At 35.8% G+C, this 13,191-nt stretch overlaps 2 pseudogenes; both read left to right on the forward strand.

Moving 5' to 3' along the window:
- Nucleotides 1–3,226: 3,226 nt before the first annotated feature.
- On the forward strand, nucleotides 3,227–6,785 carry LOC132049119 (uncharacterized; annotated as a pseudogene).
- Nucleotides 6,786–8,976: 2,191 nt separating this feature from the next.
- LOC132049117 (zeatin O-glucosyltransferase-like) lies at nucleotides 8,977–10,532 on the forward strand (annotated as a pseudogene).
- The last annotated feature ends 2,659 nt before the right edge of the window (nucleotides 10,533–13,191 follow it).

Below are 13,191 nucleotides of genomic sequence, written 5' to 3' on the forward strand. Positions count from 1 at the left end.
TATAAGAACCACTTTTTGGTGATCATATATCTCATCAATACCTAAAGATATTGTTTTTAAGGAACCAATTTGAGACATTTTAAAAAAGAATATTTTCTTTTAAAATTATGCTAATGCCATAACCATAAGATACTCACATATGAAATCTTTTTTTTTTTTTTTTTTTTTTTTTATAACCGTGGTGCTTGGAGTCAAATTGTACGTATCTCGAACAATTTCACAAGGTATCTGTTATCTTCCACCAGCGCAAATATCGAATAACTCTTTTTTTTTCTTTTTTTAAATCAAGACTTAAAGACAGATAGAAAAGAAGTATAAGTGTTTCTTCTTGAGAAGATCCAGCTCCTGCCCCTCTCTCTGTCACTTGGCCTTTTATTCATTGTATTATTCGTAATGGTTCTTTTTCCAACACCATTAATTTTCTTTTCATCAGCATAAAGGACAGTAAACCATTGAGAATTCCACAATAAACAATTAATCCAAATCCAAATAAGGAAAGGTTGTTAAATCAGTAGTTGTCTACTCAATGAGTGGCGAAACTTAAAACAATTGATGGGGTCTTAAATTAATTGGCGGTGGCCTGGCCATAAATGACACCATTCGTGGAAGACAACTATCACATGAAACAAAAGCCAACCATCATTATAGTACATGATACTTGACTTTTCCAATGTGAAAAAAAAAAAACATGATACAAGTGGACCAATAATTATATAGTACATGATCAAAATTCCTGCTTCTAAAGGCTAAATAATCAGAAGTCTATCAAAAATCCCAATTAACAACAAAAACTTAGCCAGACAATATTTATCTACGGGTTCTATGCCATTTCGATTGTATATATACGTACACCAGCAATTCACTATTAAAAAACTAATATTAATTGAGTGGAAAAAAAAAACAATTATGTAAAACAAGAAGATTACTCTGCCTCACCTCACCTCCCCCCCCCCCCCCACAAAAAAAAAAAAAAAAAAAAACCAACACACAACACACACACAGAGAGAATTGAAGAATGAAAAGTGAAAAATGTACCCGCAGGCTGCAACACTAAACCAAACAATTAACCTTAGTTAGAATCAACAAGTCTCAGTGAAAATGTATATCACTTAACCAATGGTTAAATATTAAAAGTGTGTATGCAAGATATATATTTTACATTTATTGGTTTGGTGTGTACACCCGGTAATTTTAAGTTTTTTTAATCATGAAACACATAATTAAAGAGATTTTTGTGGATCTCCCACAAAACTTTATCTTCAAATTTTGAATCATATCGTTGAAAATAGATCATATATGGAGTTGAAAAGGACGAACTAAACATTATCAACTCCAATGATTTATGTTCATTTATGGGTACATTAGAGCATTAATCTCTTGTTTAACTTGAGATAATTCTGTATGACTTAGTTGGTCTCAAAAATCAAAAAACAAATAATTGGTGAGAACATCTAGACGTTTTTTTGTGAAAATATCTAGATGATACACGGGTGTCTTATACCATCAAATAATGGAGAAAGCTACGACAACTGTTCAATATGACAAAACAATAAACATGCAGTCTATTTTGACTGCTCGTGGACCATAGGGTGTGTTTGGTAAGGAGGAAAACGTTTTTTAGAAAATATTTTTGGATTTCTCATACTGGGTTGGTTGAAAATCTTTCTGCCAAATTTTTAAAATTCATTTTTTTTACAAAAATAAGTTCCTCAAAAGTGATGAAAATAATTTTTATAAATGAAAGTAGGGAAAATAACTTTAATAAATGACATTCCACACTCCACACTTATTGTCTCATCCTCAGCCTCTAATACACCCCCCGCCCAAATCCCTACCACGGTACCACCCCAGCACCCCTACCCCCACTTTCACCCCCATAGTATTTGCCTACATTCTATACAAATATTTTTGGGATAATATTTTCTGCTTATCTACCAAACATAAGAAAATAAGCAAAAAATCACTTATTTTCAAGAAAAACATTTTTCCTCTTACCAAACACACCCTTAATATTTTGTCTTACGGTAGAAGATTCTAAAGATAGCTGTACTAAAGGCCACAAAAATAATAATGATTCTAAAGATAGCTGTACTAAAGGCCACAAAAATAATAATGATTCTAAAGGCCACAAAAATAATAATGATTCTAAAGATAGCTGTACTAAAGGCCACAAAAATAATAATGATTCTAAAGATAGCTGTACTAAAGGCCACAAAAATAATAATGATACTGCTTTGATTCCCAGGCTTGTCACGTGGGAACTTAGACCTGTAAATCCCAATAATATATTCCCAACGTTTACAGTTATTAGTCAATATGAAAAAATAAATTTTCATTTTTACTTATAACTTTTAACATATCAAGAACCAAATTTCTTTTTTTTTTTATATATTAATTATTCATTTTTCAATCAAATAAAAATATGCACCAATTAATATGGATATATTGATAAATTATGCACCTCATTTATTATTTACCTAATAAAAGTGAACGAAAAGTATTTGAGTAAGAACATAGTCGTAAATAACATAACATAGTCGTAAATAACATAACACTTGTGTTTTAATGCTGACCACTGTGAAGAGCCTGCCGCACAAGTATGATATGTAGTTTGCAAGTTCTGAAGTGTTATATTATATGTACATATTCAGTGTACTTCCCAATAAACATACATAATTTGGATCAAAGCTTACTTTCCATGCTAGCTCCGTCCGGCAACAACATGAGAAAAAAGTTTGTAATCAATTCAATATTGACTCTTCCGTCTCCTTTAGCACAAAACTCAGACTGAAAATAAAGAAGCTACAGGCCAAATATATAGTATTTGAATTGTGAACATACAACACCTTTTTCCTACATATATTTCAGGCGAATCTAGTGATTTACGCACCATTTTTTCAAAAGTCATCATTTAGTCTTTTGTAGTATGTGTTCCCGTAGGTAGCATTATACTAATTTTAGAAAATATATACATAAAATACCTAATTTTTCGACTAGATCATGTGTTTACGTGCTCCAAAAAAAGCCCCTAAATTCACCACTGCATATATTCATAGCATAGAGAATTAAGGATATAACTCTTAACTGATATACTTTGCATCAACATATCAAATAAGAGAAGCTAAACTATTTAGATATCCTAATTAGCAATACATGTATTTCATGAACCATTAATGACAGTTTTTAGCAGCCCACCAGAAAGTACTAGTTGTCATTGGAAATTTGGAATCATGCATTATAAATAATGCTTATAAGAGCATATATGTTTCACCAACATATAAATCAAGACACTTCAGAAGCTGCAGATACTCATAAAACTGCATTTTTTTCTAAACATTTCCCAATGGCTGAGAACTACACAACAAAAAGCAATGGCCAAAAAAGTGTTCAAGCTGCACAAGTGGCTGTGGTTATGGTGCCCCTTTCAGCACAAGGCCATCTCAACCAGCTTCTCCACCTCTCGAGGCTGATCACCTCGTATAATATCCCAGTACACTATGTTGGAGCAACCACTCATATTCGCCAGGCTAAGTTTCGCGTCCATGGTTTTGACCCTGTCACAGCTAAAAACCTCCATTTTCATGAATTCCCTACACCACCTTTTGAAAATCCCCCTCCAAATCCTAATGCTTCTAATAAATTTCCTAACCACTTAATCCCTTCATTTTATGCAACAATCCATCTCCGTGAGCCAGTGTGCTCTCTTGTACGCCAACTCTTAGGCGCGAACAATCGGAGAGTGATTGTTATTTATGATTCTATGATGACTTGGGTAGTAGAGGATGTACCGGCAATTCCAAATGCTGAGTGCTACCGTTTTAATAGTATCTCAGCTTTCCATACGTTTTCAATGATCTGGGCTACTAAAGGAAAGCCTTCTCAACCTGGAACTGAAATATTCGAGGACATTCCATCAGTCGAAAACGTTGCTTCTCCAGAGTTATGGGAATTGTGGAGTAAACAAGTATCCCTTGAAGGGAAAATTAGCTCTGGAGAACTTTACAACTCATCCAGAGTAATAGAAGGTTTATACCTTGATTTAGTAGCCAAAGAAATTAATGGCTTAAACCTATGGGCTATTGGTCCATTCAATCCGTTGTTGCTGACTGAGCAGAACAAAGACTCAAATAAACGTCACCAAACCTTGGATTGGCTTGACAAACAAGAACCAGACTCTGTGATATATGTGTCTTTTGGAACATCTACTTCATTATTGACTGAAGAAATTGAACAGCTCGCCATTGGGTTAGAGAAAAGTCTGCAAAAGTTCATTTGGGTCATCAGAGATGCTGACAAAGGAGATGTTTTTGCAGGTGAAGAAAGGAGAGCTCAGGTGCCTAAAGGTTATGAAGAAAGAATAAAAGGAAGAGGAATTATTCTAAGAGATTGGGCACCTCAGTTGGAAATTTTGGCACATCCTTCCACAGGTGGTTTTATGAGTCATTGTGGATGGAATTCGTGCATGGAAAGCATTTCCATGGGAGTTCCTATAGCAGCCTGGCCAATGCATTCAGATCAGCCAAGGAATTCTCAGCTAGTAACAAAGTTTCTGAAAATTGGGCTAAACGTGAGACATTGGACACATCAGGATGAATTGATTACATCAGAAATAGTTGAAAATGCTGTGAGAACTTTGATCGCTTCATCTGATGGAGATGAGATGAGGAAGAGAGCATCAGAGTTAAGTGTTGCTATCAAAAAATCAGTCATGGATGGGGGAGGTAACGGTGTGGAGATGGATTCTTTTATCGCTCACATTACTCGATAATTTTCTCTTTTAAATTGGAAAATTGGTTGCACCAGTTGTTGTTGGTTTTATTGTGAGAAAACAACGGAACTGATTGTGACTACTTAAAGTAATATATTTTGCAGCAATATGTCAAATAAGAGATGTTAAACTTTTTCGATATCTTTTTAGTTACAGTACATGTTGTACATGAACCATTAACAATTAAGCTTCTTAGCAGCCGGCCGGCTAATACTAGTTGTTGTTGGATTCATGCATTAGACATAATCCTTATAAGAGCATCTATGTTTTTCACCTACATATAACTCAAGGCACTCCATAAACTGCAGATACTCATCAAACAGCAAAATTTCTGAACATTTCCCAATGGCCCCCACGAAAAGCCATGGCAATAACGGCGTTCATGATGCAAAAGTGGCTGTAGTTATGGTCCCACTTCCAGCACAAGGCCATCTTAACCAACTACTCCACCTCTCTAGGCTTATCTCCTCGTATAATATCCCAGTACACTACGTAGGAGCAACCACTCATATTCGCCAGGCTAAGTTTCGTGTCCATGGATTCGACCCTATTGCAGCTACAAAACCTACATTTTCATGAATTCCCTCTCCGGTTTTTGAAAATCCCCCTCCAAATCCTAATGCTTCTAATAAATTTCCTAACCAATTAGTTCCTTCATTTTATGCAACAATCCATCTCCATGAGCCAGTGTGCTCTCTTGTACGCCAACTCTTAGACGCGAATCATCGGAGAGTGATTTATGATTCAATGATGACTTGGGTAGTACAGGATGTGCCAGACATCCTAAATGCTGAGTGCTACTTTTTTTAATAGTATCTCAGCTTTCCATATGTATTTGTTGTTCTGGGAAATCAAAGGTAAGCCTTTCCAAGCCGGAACTGAATTGTAAGAGAACATCCCATCACTCGAAAGCTGCTCTACTCCAGAGATATGGGAATTGTGGAGGAAACAAGAATCCCTCATGGGGAAAGTTAGGTCCGGAGAACTTTACAATTCATCCAGAGTAATAGAAAGTTTATACCTTGATTTAGTAGCCAAAGAAAATGATGGCCGTAACCTATGGGCTTTTGGTCAATTCAGTCCATTGTTGCCTGAACAGAACAAAGACTCAAATAAACACCATCAAACCCTGTATTGGCTTGACAAACAAGAAACAAACTCGGTAATATATGTGTCTTTTGGAACAACTACTTCCTTGTCTAATGGAGAAATCGAATAACTCGCTGTCGGGTTAGAGAAAAGTCTGCAAAAGTTCAGTTGGGTCCTCAGAGATGCTGACAAAGGAGATGTTTTTGCAGGTGAAGAAAGGAGAGCTCAGCTGCCTGAAGGTTCTGAAGAAAGAAAATAGGAAGAGGAATTAGTGTAAGAGATTGGGCACCTCAGTTGGAAATTTTGGCACATCCTTCCACAGGTGGTTTTATGAGTCATTGCGGATGGAATTCATGCATGGAAAGCATTTCCATGGGAGTTGGCCAATTCATTCAGATCAGCCAAAGAATTCTCAGCTAGTAACAAAGTTTCTGAAAATTGAGCTAAATGTGAGACATTGGACACGTCAAGATGAATTGATTACATCAGAAATAGTTGAAAATGCTGTGATAACTTTGATGGCTTCACCTGATGGAGATGAGATGAGGAAGAGAGCATCAGAATTAAGTGTAGCTGTCAAACAATCAGTGATGGATGGGGGAGTTAATGGTGGGGAGATGGATTCTTTCATCGCGCACATTACTCAATAACTTTCTCTTTTGAATTGAACAATTGGTTGCACACTTCCATCAAATTAGCATAAGTGGTACAACATATGAGACTATATCGATGCTCTATCATCATCCGATTGGGTTTAGTGTCCACCATACTGGCCCCTCTATCCGCACCATGGAATGTATGATGACGGATAAAAACCTTTCTTTTATGAGTTCTTTGTATTTGCTAATATAAAAGTGGAGGTCCTCCTTTACTAGCAACTAGTTCATTATGCTAGAGAAATAAAATATTCGAAGCTGTTTGTGTATTCTTTCAAGAACTTTTTACTTGTGACCTGAATGGTATTGTATGTTCTTCCAGGACTTTTGGAGCTTGTCTTTGATTCTGTGACCTTGTATTTGACATTCTGCAAAACTTCACATGTTGGTAGGAGTAGACACTCTTTTTAAGTGTACTTTACAATATTTTCTCAACATTAATAGAATACTCTTTCGTGCATCTAGACAAATAAGGAAGAGATCCAGTATTCTATGTAGCTTTTCTTTTAGAATATGAATAAGCTTTCTTGAGAGACTCTGGATTTAAAATTGAAATTTACTCTGTGGCAAAAGGAGCTGTAAAGGAAATTGACCGAGCAATAGAACACTTAGTGAAACAACTAGAGCTTGAGATGGTCAACCAGTGGAAATGGGAAATATACATGCTCGGGATTTTATGGCGAGGTCTATTGTTTGAAAGGAGGGGAAAAAGACACTATTTTACTTCTAACCACTGTTGGTCTGAATTGAGTTTCCCTTAAAAATCATAACTTGTGCTGTTTCTAATAACTTGATAACTATACTAACTTTTAACCTTTAGGCTTTAGCAACGCTTTTTTTCAAATCTTGGGGTGACAAATTAAACAGTTAAAGCGGCCTATAAAGCTGTCAAAAAATCAGACGAGTTTGACATAAGGTAGCTCTGCTTGTATCTATTTTGATCTGCAGATGCTTATTTCAGATTCATTATGTGTAAAAACTAAATGCTACCTGTGACTAAAGGTCCTCGCATTTGTTCCAAATAGAGGAGAACATATATTTTCAAATTAGTGGGTGACTAATGAAAGTCTTCAATATTTTGACCAAGTAAGATTGCTAAGAATTTTTTAATCTTTTGTGCCTTACATGCTAAAAACTAGCTAAATTACCGGAAAAGATAAATCTGCAGAGGTGGAACATATTAAATGGTAAATAGATACGTAACAATGGTAGTGTTAGCTTTTGGTATAAAAAGACAATATAACTATATAGCAGAATCATGAACCTTTGAAGCAGCAAAGAAGGTGTATGAATTTTGTTTTCACCTCATGTCATATTTACAATATGAACCTGGTCTTCATTTTATATGATATCTCGTCTGGTTAACTTCCTGGGAAAAAAACTTTTGTTAGACTGATTTTTTTTATTTTTTTATTATTTGGAAATGAAACTTCAAATTTTGGCAATTGAGCACAAATTATCCTTTTTTAAGTGCCTGCACATAGTGGGTACTAAAAAAGAATGTAAGGGGAAATTGCTCTTGTGACTATTCAATCTCTATTCGCCAAGTAAAATGCTGAATACAGATCATCCCGACATCAGTTTCTCCTTGTTCTACCAGAGTTAAAAAATATTCCACTTCAATGCTTTATGTGTTTTTTTCTTTGAGTACATTAGGGCATTAAACTCTTGTGCTAACTTGAGATAATTCTGTATGACTAAGTTGGTGTTTCGAAAATTTTAAAAGCAAAAGAGAATGAGACTGCGGTTAGGATCCTATTAAATCTGGTAATGAAGTGGGTATATCTGCTAAGTCTGCAGAAAAAGCAAATTACTGGTTAGAACAACTAGATGAGGCCTGGTGTCTGTTCAAATAATGAAGCAAGCTACTGCAACTGTCCAACATGCAGAATACTCCTAGTATTTTGTCCTCAATAGAAGAATCTGAAGTTGTGGGGTTTATAAGGACCACAAAACTAATATTGATATTGCTTTGAGGCACAGACTTGTCATGTGATTCTTAGACTTGAAATTAACATATTTGCTTCTTACAATGATGATGAGGAGGATGTAAATTCGACTGAGATCACAATGACAACTCTCTCTTTTACTTAGGTGGGGTTTGCATTTTTTTCCTTCCAATTATATTTTTATGGAGGGTTGGCCTAGCTGCCTTTGCTGATGATTTTTTCTCCATCGTCTTATATAAAACTCAACCAGTTCTGTTGGTTTTATTGAGAGAAAACAAACGAACTGATTGTGACTACTTTAAGTAATATATTTTGCAGCAACATGTTAAATAAGAGATGTTAAACTTTTTCGATATCTTTTTAGCTACAGTACATGTTTTGCATGAACCATTAACAATTAAGCATCTTAGCAGCCGGCCGGCTAATACAAGTTGTTGTTGGATTCATGCATTAGACATAATCCTTATACGACATCTATGTTTTTCACTACATCTAACTCAGGGCACTCAACTGCAGATACTCATCAAATTGCAAAATTTCTAAACATTTCCTAATGGCTGAGAACTACCCCACGAAAAGCGATGGCAAAAAGGGTGTTCAAGATGCACAAGTGGCTGTGATTATGGTGCCACTTCCATCACAAGGCCATCACAACCAGCTACTCCACCTCTCTAGGCTTATCTCCTCATATAATATCCCAGTACACTATGTTGGAGCAACCACTCATATTCGCCAGGCTAAGTTTCGTATCCATGGTTTCGACCCTCTTACAGCTAAAAACCTACATTTTCATGAATTTCCTACACCGCTTTTTGAAAATCCCCCTCCAGATCCAAATGCTTCTCATAAATTTCCTAACCAATTAATCCCTTCATTTTATGCAACAATCCATCTCCGTGAGCCAGTATGCTCTCTTGTACACCAACTCTTAGGCGCGAATAATCGGAGAGTGATTGTTATTTATGATTCTACAATGACTTAGGTAGTAGAGGATGTGCCATCAATTCTAAATGCTGAGTGCTACTGTTTTAATAGTCTGTCAGCTATCCATACGTATTCATATTTATGGGAAATCAAAGGAAAGCCTTTTCAAACTGGAACTGAACTATACGAGGACATTCCATCGGTAAACAAAAGCTGCTGTACTCCAGAGATGTGGGAATGGTGGAGAAAACAAGAACACCTTATGGGTAAAATAAGCTCTGGAGAACTTTACAATTCATCCAGAGTAATAGAAGGTTTATACCTTGATTTGGTCGCCAACGAAAATGATGGCCTAAACCTATGGGCCATTGGTCCATTCAATCCGTTGTTGATGATTGAGCAGAACAAAGACTCAAATAAACGCCACCAAACCCTGGGTTGGCTTGACAAACAAGAAATAGACTCAGTGATATGTGTCTTTTGGAACAACTACTTCCTTGTCTGATGAAGAAATCGAAGAACTCGCCATTAGGTTAGAGAAAAGCATGCAAAAGTTCATTTGGGTTCTCAGAGATGCTGACAAAGGTGACATTTTTGCAGGTGAAGACAGAAGAGCTCAGCTGCCTGAAGGTTATGAAGAGAGAATAAAAGGAACAGGAATTGTTGTAAGAGATTGGGCACCTCAGTTGGAAATTTTGGCACATCCTTCCACAGGTGGTTTTATGAGTCATTGTGGATGGAATTCATGCATGGAAAGTATTTCCATGGGAGTTCCTATAGCAGCCTAGCCAATGCATTCAGATCAACCAAGGAACTCCCAGCTGGTAACTAAGTTCCTAAAAATTGGCCTAATTGTGAGGCATTGGGCACGTCGAGATGAATTGGTTACATCAGAAATAGTTGAAAATGCTGTAAGAACTTTGATGGCTTCACCCGAGGGAAATGAGATGAGGAAGAAAGCATCAGAATTAAGTAATGCTGTCAAACAATCAGTGATGGATGGGGGTGTAAACCGTGCGGAGATGGATTCTTTTATCGCTCGCGATAATTTATTTCCATCTAGTTTAATTTTGTGGATGGTCATCGAACTAAGCATTTATTGCTGATAGTGTTGGCTTTGATAAAGCCATCAATGAAATTTTTGGTAACTCAATCATATTTAAAGGTCCCTAATCTATTTTTTTTTGTTCTATGTTCTAACCAAAATCATAGTTTATACTTCAACAATCATCTCTCTCTCTCTCTCTCTCTCTCTCTCTCTCTCTCTCTCTCTCTCTCTCTCTTTGATGGTGTCAGATGGAGTGAGGACTAATATATTTTCTTCTTTAAATTTATAGAGTTTATTAGCAGAACAACAAACTACAGCAACATAGCAGGGGACTAGGTCAATATCCCTGTGAATCAAATAAGTGAGAAATGAGACATGGCTCCGTGCTTCTAAACATTGACTTTTGTAGATCCAAAATAAACAACTAATAGTGTGATATCTAGTAAAGGTTACTCCTTGTTTCATTTTTCTACGAGATCCAACTTGATATGTTTTCTTCTTCCTCATCAAAGAGTCCAAGTTGGCAAGTTCAAATCTTGACGCATCTTTTTTTCTTTTGTTGATTTCTCGGTCTTCTATGCGACTAGCCAAGTAGTCATATTCATTCAGTATGTCATCAAGTCATCCGCATAAGAGAAATCAATGTCGTTAAACTCCTCTTCAGTTCCATATATCGGGTTATTCCTGTTGACATGACTAGGAAGGAAAGAGGGGGCAAAGGCATTTACGGAAGATCTAGATGATTCAGGCTTGAATATTTCAATGCCATTAGATATTCTAAGCAAGAATCTGGACTAAAGGAGGATCATTATCCAGCAGTAATATTTCTATCCTATTGGCCTCAATGCTTTAGTTCTTGTTACTTTTCTTCATAATGCTTATCTATAGTATTTTTGTCATGGCTTCTTTACTTTCGTCAATTCTTATCTGACCCCTTTTGTCATATTTTTTTTCTTGAGCCGTGGTCTTTCAGAAACAGCTTCTCTACCTCCCAAGGTAGAGGTAAGGTCTGAGTACACTCTACCCTCTCCAGACCCCACTTGTGGAATTACACTAGGTATGTTGTTGTTGTTGTTGTTGTGCTCCATATCTACCAACTGTTCCTCATATACCAAACACATCGTATACAAGATTGAACTCAATTAAACTAATTAATGCGGTTAATCTTTAATACATTAACAAGTAACTGTGAATGTGATTAAAATTTTAAGTCTAAAAGGCAGCCATAGGGGAGGATTCTTGTACCTGAACAACTGCAGGGGAGGGTGGTTGAGCTCGAGTATCCAGAATTGTCTCCTTTTAAGATTGTTCTGCAACCAATTTGACAATCTGGGAAATCAATCCTTAACTCACTACACCATTTTCTCTTTGGCTTCATCCATTTGTTTGTGTTTTCTTCTTTCTCTCTCTGTTTCCCTATAATCTCTCCAATTAGGAGCACAAGCAGAGGCGGAGGGAGGAAGAGCCAAGGGGTTCATCAGAACCCTCTCCGGCGAAAAATTACACTATTTATACATGGTTAAAATTATTTTTTATGTATATATAATAGAAGTTGAACGCTCTTTGGCTTTTTCGTGTGTTTACTTTTTCATATTTTGAAACCTCCGTGAAAATCCTGGCCTGCCACTGAGCACAAGTGCTCTTTCTTATAATTTTTCCTTTCACTGGCATTTCATCAAGGACATTGAGTGCTTGTCATTCTTAGTGATCGTGTTGGTAATTTTTTGTTCAGATTTGTAATTTTTTGTTCAGATTTTTGCAATCCTGATCTCTATGGCCTTGCAAGCAACAATTGAAGTAAAAGAGTAAACATTTAAGAGTTCCAATGCATGGGGAAGAAAGATATATCATATGTTTAATTACATTAAATTATCTTCTAAAAGAAAGATTTAAACTTGATGGTTCAACTTAGCATTGAGTTTATTGTATTATTAAGATTGTGATGAGTTCAAAATTTAACATTTCATTGAAATTGTACTAGCATTTCCACCTATATATGCTATTACATGTCAAAAATACTGAATTGGGTTGATACTTGATCGTTTAGCCATTACACAATTACAGAACATGGATTTAAGGAGTTAAGGACATAAACATTTATCCAGTGATAGTATATAAGTCCATGCAAAAAGATGAAAAACATACACAAACTTTGTTATAAATATTTAATATTTAAATTTACTCAATAGGAAGAGAAATGGGTACATTATGCCCCTATTCCGGGTAGTCTTTAGTTTTTGCCTCTCAAATTTGTGGTCTTTAATTTTTGTCCTTCAACATTTTTGGCGGGGCATAATTTAGATATCGCAAGGCATAGTTTGTGTTTAATCGGTATATGTATCATAACATCCACACAAATTATGTCAGACAAGATAAAACTTTCAACACTCAATATAATTTGAAAAACGACATAATTTTAGATTTCGCAAGACATAGTTTAAGTTTAACTTGGGGATATGTATCATAATATCCATAAAATTTATGCCGAACAAAGAAAAACTTTCAACACTCAACATAATCTGAAAAATACAACAAAACTTATGTCACATAACTTAATTCCTATAGAATTTATGCTGAGCGAGGCAAAAGTGCAGTTTTCAAATATAAAAATGTTACAGAAATTATGTTTTACGAAGTAGGTCTGAATATTTCCATTTAATAAGAGCGGGTGCAAAAATTAGACACCACAAATAGGACGGACAAAAATTAAAGACCTGCGTTGAAGGCCAATCCGCGCAACAAAATGCTAAACGTCTT

The sequence above is a fragment of the Lycium ferocissimum genome, chromosome 3, assembly GCF_029784015.1.
Source record: "Lycium ferocissimum isolate CSIRO_LF1 chromosome 3, AGI_CSIRO_Lferr_CH_V1, whole genome shotgun sequence".
NCBI classification, from domain to species: Eukaryota; Viridiplantae; Streptophyta; class Magnoliopsida; order Solanales; family Solanaceae; genus Lycium; species Lycium ferocissimum.